The sequence below is a fragment of the Rousettus aegyptiacus genome, unplaced genomic scaffold, assembly GCF_014176215.1.
Source record: "Rousettus aegyptiacus isolate mRouAeg1 unplaced genomic scaffold, mRouAeg1.p scaffold_m13_p_2, whole genome shotgun sequence".
NCBI lineage: Eukaryota > Metazoa > Chordata > Mammalia > Chiroptera > Pteropodidae > Rousettus > Rousettus aegyptiacus.
In genome coordinates, this window is record NW_023416295.1 from 146,270,604 (window position 1) to 146,283,982 (window position 13,379).

The following is a 13,379-nucleotide window of genomic DNA, read 5'->3' on the forward strand; positions in this document are numbered from 1 at the left end:
ATGGCAGTAAAAGTAAAAACCAGCAAAACCTACTGAATAACAGCCAAAATATTGGCATTTTTATTATCTTTGTTGTTAGTACTATAATAATATAAGTTTTTAAGAAAAGCATAATGGCATAAATCATATACGAAAAAATATTTTGAAATATGCACGAGAAAGCTATCTCAAAAATAAGAGAAATGCCATAAATTATCATATATCACCTGGTATTGATCAAGAGACCTAAACTCAAATTGATTAAAGATTTGACCTCAGAGGACTGCAGCAGCCCTGGCAACGGAGCCGGCAGCTGTTTTACTATAGATGATTTGGCTTCTTTACACTCCTCTTCCCAAGTGTTCTCCTTAAGTCACCAGAATTAGTTCTTCTAAGCTCACGTAAACACACTAAGGTCCTGCTATAATGATATCCTCGTGGCCCTCACCCTGATGTTACTGTAGATTATATTTTCTTAAAGCATAATTCTTATATCTCCAAAAATTAAATAGGTTTGGCTGGGTTCAATAAATAAGTATAATCTTTTCCTGCCCTCCTCCCTCAGGAAAAAAAAAAAAAAAAGTAAAATTCCACAACATGTCATTTCATAATAGGAGAAGCCTTGCTAAATGAAGATGAAATGCATATATAAAAAATAATCTGAGAAAATGGACCAGCAAATACTCTCAAAATTAATTTTTTTAATTGCTTACCCACTTTTTAATTTTTTATTGTTATTTATTATTACATACTTACAAAAGCTTATACTGGAAATGCAGTATAAAGAGGGGGAAAAAATAGAGAGTAACATTTTAAGGTTTTTTTTTTTTCTCACAAAGTCCATAGATTATAGGAGAGAAGTGAAAGACATAAAGAGGAACATATAGTATTAATCAGAGGACATAGCTTTCAATACACTTGAGAAGAAAATTATGTTTTTATTTTGGTGTTTTGTTTTTATAAGCCTACTGTGATACAGGGATGAGCTATTAAAAAGTTCTGCGATAATTACCATTATTTATAAATCAGATTTCAGGTAAGGCTAGGTATGAAGAAGTGTTCCAGGACAGAGCTTCTCGAACTTTAATATTCATATAAATCACCTAGATAGTTTGTTAAAATGCAAATTCTGACTCAGTAATCTACAATGGTGCTGAAAATTCTGTATTTCTAAGAGCCAGGCGATGATAATGCTGCTGGTTCATGGACCACATTCTGAGAACCCAGAATTGGGCCAATGTAAGGCTTCATGTCAATAAGGATGCTCTCAAGTGGGTGTCAATGAGAAATGTTGGGCTAGCAAGGAAAGAGGAAGGCTTGGGCTAAACACGCATGGCAATAGTGGCAGGGTAGGTGGCCACGAGGGAGTAGGTTCTCTATTTCTTTCCCTTTCACTCTGTTAAATAAAAGCTTGTATCCCCTGTTTAAAACAAAACAAAACAAAACAAAACAAAAACAACAACAACAACAACAAAAACTGTTTCAAGAATCAATGAGCAAGTGGAAAGCAGGAACAAACAATCTCCTTACCCTCAAAATCATACTATGGCCATCCATATGGTTTTATGAGGCTGCGTGAGAAGTCCTACGACATCTTCCAAGGGTCCTCATTTCCTGGAGGAGAGATCTTGAGTATGACCACAGTAGTCTTATTTCCCAAGAACTTCGTAGTTTAAAGAAGAATATTCTGGCACTACTAGCCTCTCAAGCAGAATTCACCAATTATCTTCCCCATTCCCTCTCTCTTTCTACCCACTCCTTAACTGTAAACCTTCCCCTTCTTCTCCAAGACTCCCAAATACTGAAGATAACAAAATGATTCACACTACGCCTGTGCCCTCCCCTAGGCCTGGTTAGCCATCATTTCCATAAGGGCTATCATACTAACGGAGACTAAAGTGCACCCAAAGAGATTGTCCCTTGTCTGGGAATATTCTTTAAAGGTCAAAGCGAGTGAATCTACTCACTTAGGTTACTAACCCAGAGGTTCTATGAACCTCCTATTTTAGCTCCTGAAGTTATCTTTTGAACTCAAATTTTATACAAACACAAACGATTATCGAGAACAGAAGTCAAGATCTGGGGCGGGGAGCGAGGAGGAACCCCGCATGATTATTTCCTGCTTCTCACTCTTCACAAAAGATGTAATGTATAATAGTTTCCTACCTCTCCTATTATTATAATGACTTCTCTTCCCAGCACTAGAACCCAGGGCTGGAGAGCCTGGTGTGGGCTGGGACCCTCACATCTCAGGGTGACCTCCATAGCCAAGATATCTTTTCCATTTCTTAACAGCCATACCATGAGTGTGGAACCTGCCTGGTCCAAGTTTCCATCCCTCTTAACAGGCTTCTTCTTTATATCCTTAGTTATAAGAATTCTACCTAGCTAATCTCCAGGGGTTCTCAATTATATTGTTCTGTAATTTAGTTGTTATTTTGATGTGGTTGTATGAGGAGGTGTTTATCTACTCTGTCATTTTGACTAGGAATAACCATTGATTAATAGCACTATTTGGGGAGAATAACTTTGAGCAAAAATTATTTATGTTTTCAGCAAAAGAAGCTGAAGAGAAATATAAACTAAAGTCTGACACAGTCAAGGCTAAATAAAAGCCTTAGAAAAAGTCAGAGTTCTTTGGTCTAGTCTTAATTTCCAGAAAATGTTTTTACAAATGGTCAGGCAACTGAGCATCTGAGATCTAATTGTGTCATGTCTAACAAACTGATTTGATGATCTCCTTTTAGAAAAGCAGATGGAGTAGTCCAAAAACTATGAGAAGCCCCTGAAAATGTGACAATCTGAGGGACAGACTAAAACTAATGTTTAAAAAATAAATGCCTTCATGAATTAGCAAGGATTTTGCAACACAGATCTAAATAAAATTTTCATCATTCTTTAAACAAGGCCAAAGTAATTCTGGTTTTAAAGAAGAAAAAAATGACAAGAATTTAAAAAGTTAAATTAAAAGCAATTGATGAGAAAGGGCTCAGCATGAATGTAACATCAAGGAAAATGGTTATAGATAGTTTTTCTTCTATTAAGTTTTTTTTTTTAAATACAGGGAAATGCAAAGAAATAATACAATAAGCGCTTATGTATCTACTATACAATTTTAATAAATGCTAATATTTTGTAATATTTGCTTCATGTCACTTTTGAAAGAAATAAAACTTTACATATATAGTTGAAGTTTCCTTTATTATTCTTCCTTGTCCAATTCTCCTCTCTTTCTCCCCAGAGCAAAAAAATCTAATAAGTTTTGATGTGTATTATATCTACTATATACATAAGTAGTATTCAAGTAAATAATACTATATATACATAGTATATATATGAAGTATGTGTAAAATTAAAATATGGATTGGAAAAACAGCAAACTTATATATTTCATAACTCATATATGTCATATATCTTTTAAAATATATTTTTAAAATTGCTTTTAATCTGAGAAATTTTAGAGAACAAATTTCAGAGTTAGTGGATATAGCTAAAAACCAGTGGCTATTTCTTTTTGGAAAATAATAAGAATTGAAATAAAATTTAGAGTGAAGATTTTATTATAGTAATTCTGAAAGCATTTTATAAATTTTATAAATTTGGAATTAGGAATGAAACAAGTCCAAAACGGATTTCAAAAGTGAACCCAGGCGCTCTAAAAGATCATGGTGGTTCATTGAACTTTCTTCCAGACATGCTTAGCAGTTCTCCGGGAGTAACTTACACACCTTCAGAAATTGCATTAATGCTTCAAACCTCCAGGGTACTGTTTAATAAGTTATTATCTGATGTACTAAATTTTCTTAGCACTTAAATTATCCTCACACGAGCTATTCCCTGGGATTAAGTTATGGCCTCCATAAGCCATATAGTTTTTTGATCACTTAAGAGTTTATGTGACTCCCAAACGTGCTCAACTCATTCACAAAAGTAATTTAGGCCACCTAGAAAATTCAACTAAACAAGTGAAATTCACTCTGATGCCACTGTGCCCATATGCTTGAAGACAACAGAGTGGAAAAGGTCAATCTGATATATGCAAGCCTATTAAAGATAGAATCTATTAACTGTACAGTCAATCCAAATGGCCATTATGATTGAGAAGCAAAGCCAATTAAATAAAGAATGCTTTACTTATTGGTTTTATGTAGTCAGAGCTTTAGTAAGTTATAAATGCTCCAGAAGTCTGGCTTTCGGTAAGGCTTCCTGGGATCATTAGCAGTCCCTTGGTAATTTTATCACAGAGAGAAGTATTGATCCAGTATTCCAGCCAAATTCTAATTTACAGAATTATTGTCTACCCTCTCCAGATCTCCTCAGATTAAGCGATATATTCTGAGAAGACAACCACCCCAGACTCTAATGTGCTTCTCCCAACCTCAAGCCTCTGTCGAGTGGCCAAAATAAACTCTGTTTGGGCCAACTCAATAACACAGAAGCCTCAATGTGATCACAGAAGCCTCTTCACCCACTACACACTTAACAAAAAATGTATTTATTCTAATTCTTTTTTTATCAAGCAGTATGTTTTCGGTCATTCCATCATCAGGATAAACTGGACAGGACATGGACAGATATTTATTTACAACTATCTAATGTCTCTACAGACTATCCCAGGAGTGACAGAGGGAAGGTAAAGTGTGAGAAGCAAAGTGTGAGCTTCTAATCCAGGTGGAAGAAGAGGAAACAAAGAATTAACTTTACTGTTATTCCCCTTGGAAGTAAACATTAGCCTTCCTGGTTCAGAAATGGAGGTTGGAAAACACCAACCTTTATTATTTTAGCCAGTTCAGAAATATGTTTACCTTTTCCCTCAGAACAACTAGGGGAGATACTCTTTAAAGCATAAAATAAATGAAGTAAAGTGCCTGGGCAGGTAAAGTAAAAAGTGTGGTGGCCTACCAGTCTACAGGATAACTTGTGATGAGAAACCACAGACTAGATGATTTTTAAAATCATCAGCAGTCTTACAGGTTTGTCAATAGGAAGCTAAATAATAAGGTATTTATTTGAAAAATCAATTGTTTTGGTGGGGAAAAAATGGAATTACTATGATTTGGTGTCACATAGGCTTTAATAGTCAACATATTAATAGGTTGATAGAGTTTTAGTTTTCATATGCTTGTTTTGCCTCATATGTATATAGCTCAAGCTACCTATAAACTCTAGGAAGAGATTTCTTTCGTAATAAGGGTTTGGGGTATTGTCATCATGGTAATTAATAAAAATGACCATAGCCCAGAAAGTATTAGTGCCATTTATATGCATTTAAACTACAGTGTAGTTGGCTGTGAACATAAATACATTTAGTTAATACATAAGTACATACTGAGTTTCTAAACACTCATCATTTCTCTTTATAAGCAATACTGACACTCATTAGCATCTTTGAATATAATTCCATGCAATTTAATTTTTTATTCATAAAGCTGTTTCCAGGTGTGATTATTATTCATCCATCAAAAGATATATTTTTAAAAATAAAAACTGACAACGTTCACTTTTAAAATTTATATATGCTGGCAGAATACTCTAATTATACAACAAAGGAATTTTGTTAATGTAATTTTTTGGTATTAGGTTATACTCCCTAAAGATGTTTGCAAAGTTAAAAAAAAATTTAATTCCAAAGTCCAGGTATTTTCCATTAACACTATCTTCTTGTGGATTATAACTATGTAATGCAAGGAGATGTCTGGTAATTCTCTATTTGGGACAGAGAGAAATAGCATCTTATAATTGCAAACTTATTGTTACCAGAGCAAACTGTGACAACAGAGTATGACAGAATTACTTCAGAAAGAAGGTCCTAAAAGTGAGAAAACTCGGGAAAATTTCAAACTTCATCTATTTGTGATTCCAGTCAACAAAATTCTGGCGAATTCCCCCCTGTACTAAAGAATTCCAAAAAAGAAATGCACTTTACAGAATTCGGGTTTTCCACTGAAGAGATATATCCACTATTTATTAAGCACCTACTAGATGACAGGTAATGCACACGAGTTGGTGGGGATCCAAGGGTGAAAAGGTTGGGTCTCTACTCCAGTCTAGTTGGGGAGAGGGGTATGCAAGAGATTCTCCTGTGGTGATTCAGACTGAGTGTGGAAGATGAGATTCTCCTGGAAATGAGGGTTATTCAGGAGAAACAGCGATCTGGCCTGCTCTGTAGCAAGACAGTCACATTCAAGAACAACAGAGAGCAAAAGGTACTGGCCTCAGTCAGGGTTCCTCCTGTGACTGGGCATAAGAATCTGCCTGCAGAGACCTCGTGCTCTGCTTAGAAGGTCCCTTTTGCACCTACAAGTGCCTACAAACACTGTCCTTTGGGACAATCCTTGACAGTAGGAAGTGGTAGTACTTTCTGTCTACTGCATTGTTTATTTTTCCTTTCTCATAATTAAGCCTTCTCCTAATCCTACAAGGTAATAATATTTGCAAATGGAGAACACCTGGCCTTCCAACATGATGAATTTTCCAGGCTTCTGGGAAAAGAGTTGTTCAAGCCAAAAGAAATCTAACATACTCACCAGAAAAGAAATCTAACACACCCCCAGAAAGTAATCTGAGCCTTTCATAACATGAATACACAGGCACAGGGGTTAAATGTATATTAAGCACGGAGAAATCATGAATATTGTGTCTCTGTATGTGTGCGTGTGTGTGTGTGTGTATGTGTGTAACCATAGAATTCAAAGTTTGTAGGGTGTGCTTTATATCTATATCATATGTTATCCAGATACCAGTTGTATATTATAAGCTGCATATGCAATACCATATGGACACCATAAAATATCACATGTGTTGTCAGGATAATTTTACATTTAGTGAATGATTAAATTGTCTTATATTATATACCTATCTTTTCTGTGCGTACATGGATTTGTCTAACAAATTGTTTTCATTATCAAATTCGGATATAAATCAAAGTTAAAGTCTCTGCTTAAATTTAATGAAAAGCAATATAGAAACGTGAATACAGTTTGCTTTTCTTCACTAGATTTTTCTGCCATACAGCATTTAACACTGGTGCAGCTGTCAATACCCATTCATCTGCTATCGGGCAGCTTTTCCCTTTCACTCACTGTGACATTTTTAAAGTGGCAAAAAAAAAAAAAGCTTAAAACAGCATATTTGTCACTTTTTTCTTTCTAGTGACCTTTTAAGCACTAAGGAAAATTACTCTATATGTACTAAACCCTTTAATCATTACACATACATTTCACAATAGTGCTTATATAGGGGTATCATTTAATTAAATTTAAGAAATTTACATTGTATGACCTGCTGTTCATTTAATTATTCAAAAATTCAAACATAAGAAAAACTCATAGCTGTTAGCTATGGCAACCATGAATGCAACTTATATTTACATTTTATATTAAGAATCATTTTTATAAGTAGAATTTCAGAAATAACTTGTATACACCCTCAGTTTCCGGCTTTTAAGTTCCAATGAATAGCTACATGAAATACTTTTCTTCAATAAATAAAAAAAGATATGTGGATAGTAAGGCATCACAGGGAAAGATTTGAGAAGGAAGATGTAAGATTGAGTTTCAGCTCTAATTTGGATCAGCTGTGTGACTTTGATGGCGTCACTGTGTATCTCTGATTTGCACCTGGTATCTCCTGTACAAAATAAGATGCTAGCAGCCACTTCTCTCCATTACAGAGTAATTGTGAGGACCAAATTAGCAAATACTTGTGAATATGCTCTGAAGTCTATAAAAATGAAGAGTAATATGATTTGTAGTTTAAAAACAAATATTCTCTGTTTTCTAGAAGTGGAGAAATTTAAAATTCTTATAACACACCAGAAAGAAATAAAATGTTTAAAATGAGCTAAAATATCAATATTAGCAATATATTTTTTAAAGTTAGTGTCTCTTCTAAAAATAGAAACAGAAATCCTGCTGCAAAAAGGCATTAAAATAAAAAAAAAGTTATAAGTTGCCCATTTAGTCTCACTTTTATTCTTTTCTCTTTCACTATAATTGGCATATCTTTAGAAGTTCTTTTTCCTTCTACCCTCTCTACTTGAGGGCCTTGAATAAGAAAAAGTGAATGGACTGCACACACTAGGAAAGAATATCTACTTCACTACTTATTAATTGGTCACCAGGAATAACTTAGCTTCTCAAAGCATCAGCTTTCTTGTCTTTACAGAAGAGAACATAATACCTATCACGTAAGGTTATTTTGTGGATCATAAATGGTATATATTCAGGGCTTGGTACATATGCCCTCAATAAATGGTATTCATCTGACAAGAAATCTCTTACCACATTTTGTTCTAACAGCAAGCGGAAGGACTTACTAATTCTGCAGTTCAGCAAGAATTCAGCTAGGAATCAAGATGCAGGTCTCCCCATCCTTCAAGTAGTCCTCTTGGAGCACTCCCCATTTGGTTTTAGCATCCTGTTGAAACAAGGGCTGGAAAGGACAGTCCTCCCTCAAAGTCAAGGATTCTTGCCTATTTGTAATCCCACGAGTTTGATTTGTAACCAGGGTGAAATTTAAAATTGGCCCCATACGTAGAGGGCAAAAGAAGAGACCAAAGAAAGGGACAAACCACTCCAGATTGGCAGGAAGCAGATTTACTAAGCAAAGGTACTTACTTGCATAGAAGCCTTGACTTGAGGAACTGCAAGACAAAAATCTCTGCTCACACCCGGCCAGAATCTTAAAAGTTTACACAGAGGCCTTAACTGGGTTCAGTCCCATATACCGTCTAAATGATCTCAACACCTTTCTCTCAGTCAACAACAGAATATATATGTATATTATAGTGGTCCCATAAAATTATAGTGGAGCTGAAAAATTTCTATCACCTGGTGACATCTAGCTGTCACGATGTATATATGATGCCATGACATCATGACGTTGTGGCATCATGACATCATGAAACCTAGCGGTCATAATGTTTAGCCATGAGTGTATTACTCACATACTCACATGTTTGTTATGATGACGGTGTAAACAAATCTACCACACTACTAATCATATAAAAGTATAGTACATACAATTATGTATAGTATATAATACTTAATAGTGGTAATAAATGACTGCTCCTGGTTTAGGTATTTACTATAGTATACTTTTTATCATTTTAAAGTGTACTCTTTCTATTCATAAAAAAAGTTTGCTATAACAGTGGTCCCCAACCTTTTGGCATCAGGGATTGACGCTCCTATGAGAATCTAATGCCTGATGATTTGAGGTGGAGCTAAGGCAGTGATGCAAGCACTGGGGAGTAGCCGCAAATATAGATGAAGCTTCTCTGACTCACTTAAGCTCACCTCCTGCTGTGCAGCTTGGTTCCTAATAGGCCCAACAGGCCATGGACCAGTACTGGTCTGCTATAAAACAGTATGCTGTGTTACATTGGCAGCAGCCTTGTACATCTCTTGTTTACTGTGTCTCTTGGTTGTATATTTTCTCTTGTGCTTATTTAATCTTGTGCTGTTTTGTACAATAACATGCTGTCTACAGGCTTGTAACCTAGGAGCAATAGGTTATGCCATATAGCCTAGGGGTGCAGTAGGCTATACCATCCAGATTTGTGTAAGTGCACTCTATGATGTTCACGCAACAATGAAATAGTCTAGGGATGCATTTCTCGGAACATAATTCCATAATTAAGTGGTACATGACTGTAGCTTCTAGTGTGGGAGTGGTGAGCGGAGTGTATATTCCAAGGACAGAGGAGGGGGTGAGGCGCCTCTGATTTCCTGCATCTAGTTTGCAAGTCAACTGGCAGCCACGTTCTCTCAATGACCTCCTCGGCAATCATGGTGTCATTCTCCCCTCCTCACCAGTTTTCTCATAGAGACAGGGATATGCTTGGTAATAATGCTAATATTGTTCTTTGTAGACACCTCAATGCTTTTCTCTGAAGGATCCCTTCAAGTGTCTCACATGTGTACAGTTCTGCACCGGGCACTGATATAGATAGCTAAAATGGCTCACCCTAAGCAGACACCCTTGGGAAATTCTAACACTTCTATATATCAAGGGGTGCATTCTAGTCCTCCCTTACTCCTTTTACAGCAGCTAAATTTTACTCCATGCAGCAAGGGTATAAAAACAGACTCACTCATGCTTCACTCAACCTGCTGCCCATACAAGGCCAAGCTTGAGGAAAAGACACAGTAGCCTCAAAAGAAACTTAAAGCTGACAAATCCCCAAGCTTCAGTTTCTGGGCCAAAAAGAGTTAAGAGTTTTGTCAGCTTCAGAGTCACCAGAGGCTTCAGAAGTCAGTCAAATCTGCCGACTCAATGCATTTTGCTTTAAATAGAAAAGATGCCAACCGAAGTTGAATGGCAGAAGAGATTTCCAGAGAGTGGTAAAACTAAGAAGGCAGGAGAAGGGAATATATAGTTGTAGTAATGATTCCTACTTCAAACAATCTGACAGCACTTTCACTAGCTATTCTGTCTTCTTTCTCACTATGTCTTCTGAGTTAAGTATTCTTTCGTTCATTTTAAAAGTACAAAATTAGAATGGTCAGATAAATAAGCTAGTTCCAGGACATTTGGAGACAACAGAAATTAATCCTGGTCTTCTGATTTTGTCTCAATTATCTGACTCTAGGTTTATGCTGTCCATTTGGTAACAAGAAAATAACATAATTAAAATATCCCTTGAACACTATCTATGCTTATGTTTTTACATCCATGAACTTCTTTTAAAATAATTGAAAACAAACATCCATTTAATTCAATTAAATTCTAGCATGTTTTTAAAAAATCAAGATACAAATAATTCTATATGCTCTTTGCTTCTTATAACTTTTTCTTTTTTCCTTTTTTAAAACAGCTTTATTGAGATATAATAAGCATACAATAAACATAAAGTACATTATGTGATGTTTTGATATATGTATAAATCCATGAACCCATAACCACATTCAAGATAATTAATATCACCCCCAGAACTTCGTAGTGCCTTTTGTAATCTCTTTCATCTACCCATCCCACCTACTCCCACCCCTAGGCCACACTTGATCTGCTCTGTCAGTACAGATAAGTTTTCATTTTCAAAGTTTCATAAAAATTAACTCAGACAATATATAATCTGTTTCTGACCTCTTTTACTTAGCATTATAATTTCGAGATGTATTTGTGTTGTTTTATGTGTCAATATCTCCTTCTATTTTGTTACTGAGTAGCAATCCATATGCCACAATTTGTTTAATCATTCACCTACTGAAGAATATTCAGGTATTTTCTAGTTTGGAGTTATTACAAATCAAGCTGCTATGAATATTTATGTAAAAGTCTTTGTAACAGATATATTCTTTCTTTCCTCTTAGGTTAATAACTTAGACTATAATAGTTGAGTCATATATGTATATGTTTAACTTTTGAAGTAACTGCTACACTTTTCCAAAATGGCTGTATCATTTTATATTCTCAACAGCATAGTTTGAGAATTTTAGTTCCTCCATATCTCGGCCAAGACTTGGTTAATCTTTTTAATTTTATCCATCCTAATAGGTATGTAGTGGTATCTTATTGTGGTTTTAATTTGCATTTTCCTATTAAATAATGACATTAAGCATCTGCTCATGTATTTATTTTCCATCCACATAGCTTCTGTAGTGAAGTCTGTTTAAATCTGTTGCCCATTTTTTAATTCAGTTGTTTTCACATTATTGAGTTTAGAGAGCTCATTACATATTGAGCATCCTTTAGCAGATATATGCTTTGAAAATATTTTCTCCTCGTCTGTGGTTTACCTTTTTATATTCTTAACAGTATCCCTTGGAGAAGAAAATTTGTTAAATTTTAATGAGGTCTAATTTACCAATATTTTATTTTATAGATCATGCTTTTGATGTCATATCTAAGAAATCTTCATCTAACCTAAGGTCACAAAGATCTTTACTTATTTTTTTTTCTAGACATTTTATAGTTTTAGTTTTCACATTTAGGTCTATGATGCATTTTGAGATTTTGAGTTAATTTTTGTATATGGTTGAAGACTTGGAGTTTGTTTTGTTTTCTTTTACATATAGATATCTAATTATTCCAGTAACATTTGTTGGAAAGACTATTCTTTCTCTGCTGAACTGTCTCTGAACCTTTCTCAAAAATCAGTTAGTTGTCCATATATGTGTACGTCTATTTCTATACTATGTTTCATCGATCTATTTGTCTATCCTCATACCGTTGCTATTGCTTAGTGATTACCACAGTTTTACAATAAGTCTTGCAATCAAGTTGTACTAGCCTTCTAATTTTGTTCTTCAATTTCAAAATCGTTTTGGTTGTTCTAGGTCCTTGACGTCTCCATGTGAATTTTAGAATCAGCTTGTTGATATCACAGACACACACATACATATAGCCTGTTAGAATTTTAATCAGATTTGTATTAAATCTATAGGTCAATTTGTAGAGAACTGACCGTTGTATTTCTATATACATGAAACACTCAAAAATTAAAAATAATGTTACAATAGCATCAAAATATGAAATACTTAAAAATAAATCTGATAAAAGATGTGAAAGACCTGTTCACTGAAAACTATAAAACATTTCTGAGAGAATACAGACCTAAATAACTGGAGCAATATACCTTGTTCACAATTCAGAAGACTCAATATTGGGACGATTTCCTCTTCCTTTAAATAGTAGAAGCCATCACATTTTAGCTTCTCTTGTGGGTAGGTGTGGCCTTTTAACGATGTTCTGCCTTAAAAAAATCTAACCAGAAGAAATACAGGTAACTTCTGGGTCATTTCTTTTTCGCTTTCTGTTTTTTCTTCTCCTGGGCCAATGAAAATGAAGACAGCACTCTAGGGCAGTGCCTCTTCAGTGCCTGCTGCGGACCCCTGACCAGCAGCAGAAGCATCATCTGGAAACTTGCTAGAAATGCAAATTCTTGGTTCCCACCCCAGACCTATTGAATCAGGAAGCCTGGAGTTGGGGCCCAGCACTCTGAGTTTTAAAAAGCCATCCAGGTGGTTCTGATGCATGCTAACGTTTAAGAACAGCTGCCCTTGGGACTGCAAAGTATCAGTTCGGGCCTGGTTGGCTGACACTGTAATTGAGCAGAGTCACCCACTCTTCCTGGACTGTCAGCCTCCTTCCACCCTCTTATATAATAGAGAAATAAACTCTTACTTAAGACTTTTTATAGTTTTTGTCTCATTTTCATGCCAGCTTAATCAATCCCTAACTATACTTTCTTCCTACTTCTATATGATATTATCCTTCCTTTGTATCAGGGAAGATTTTCTTTTAGGATACACTATTTATCTCTAAAATAGTATCAAGAGCATCACTTCCTGTCGTGGGTTGTATTTGCAAGGACTAAACCCTGAAGGATATACTTCATAATAATAAGTAGTATTTTTTCTATATAAATTTTAACATTTTGAAAAGTTGGATAAATA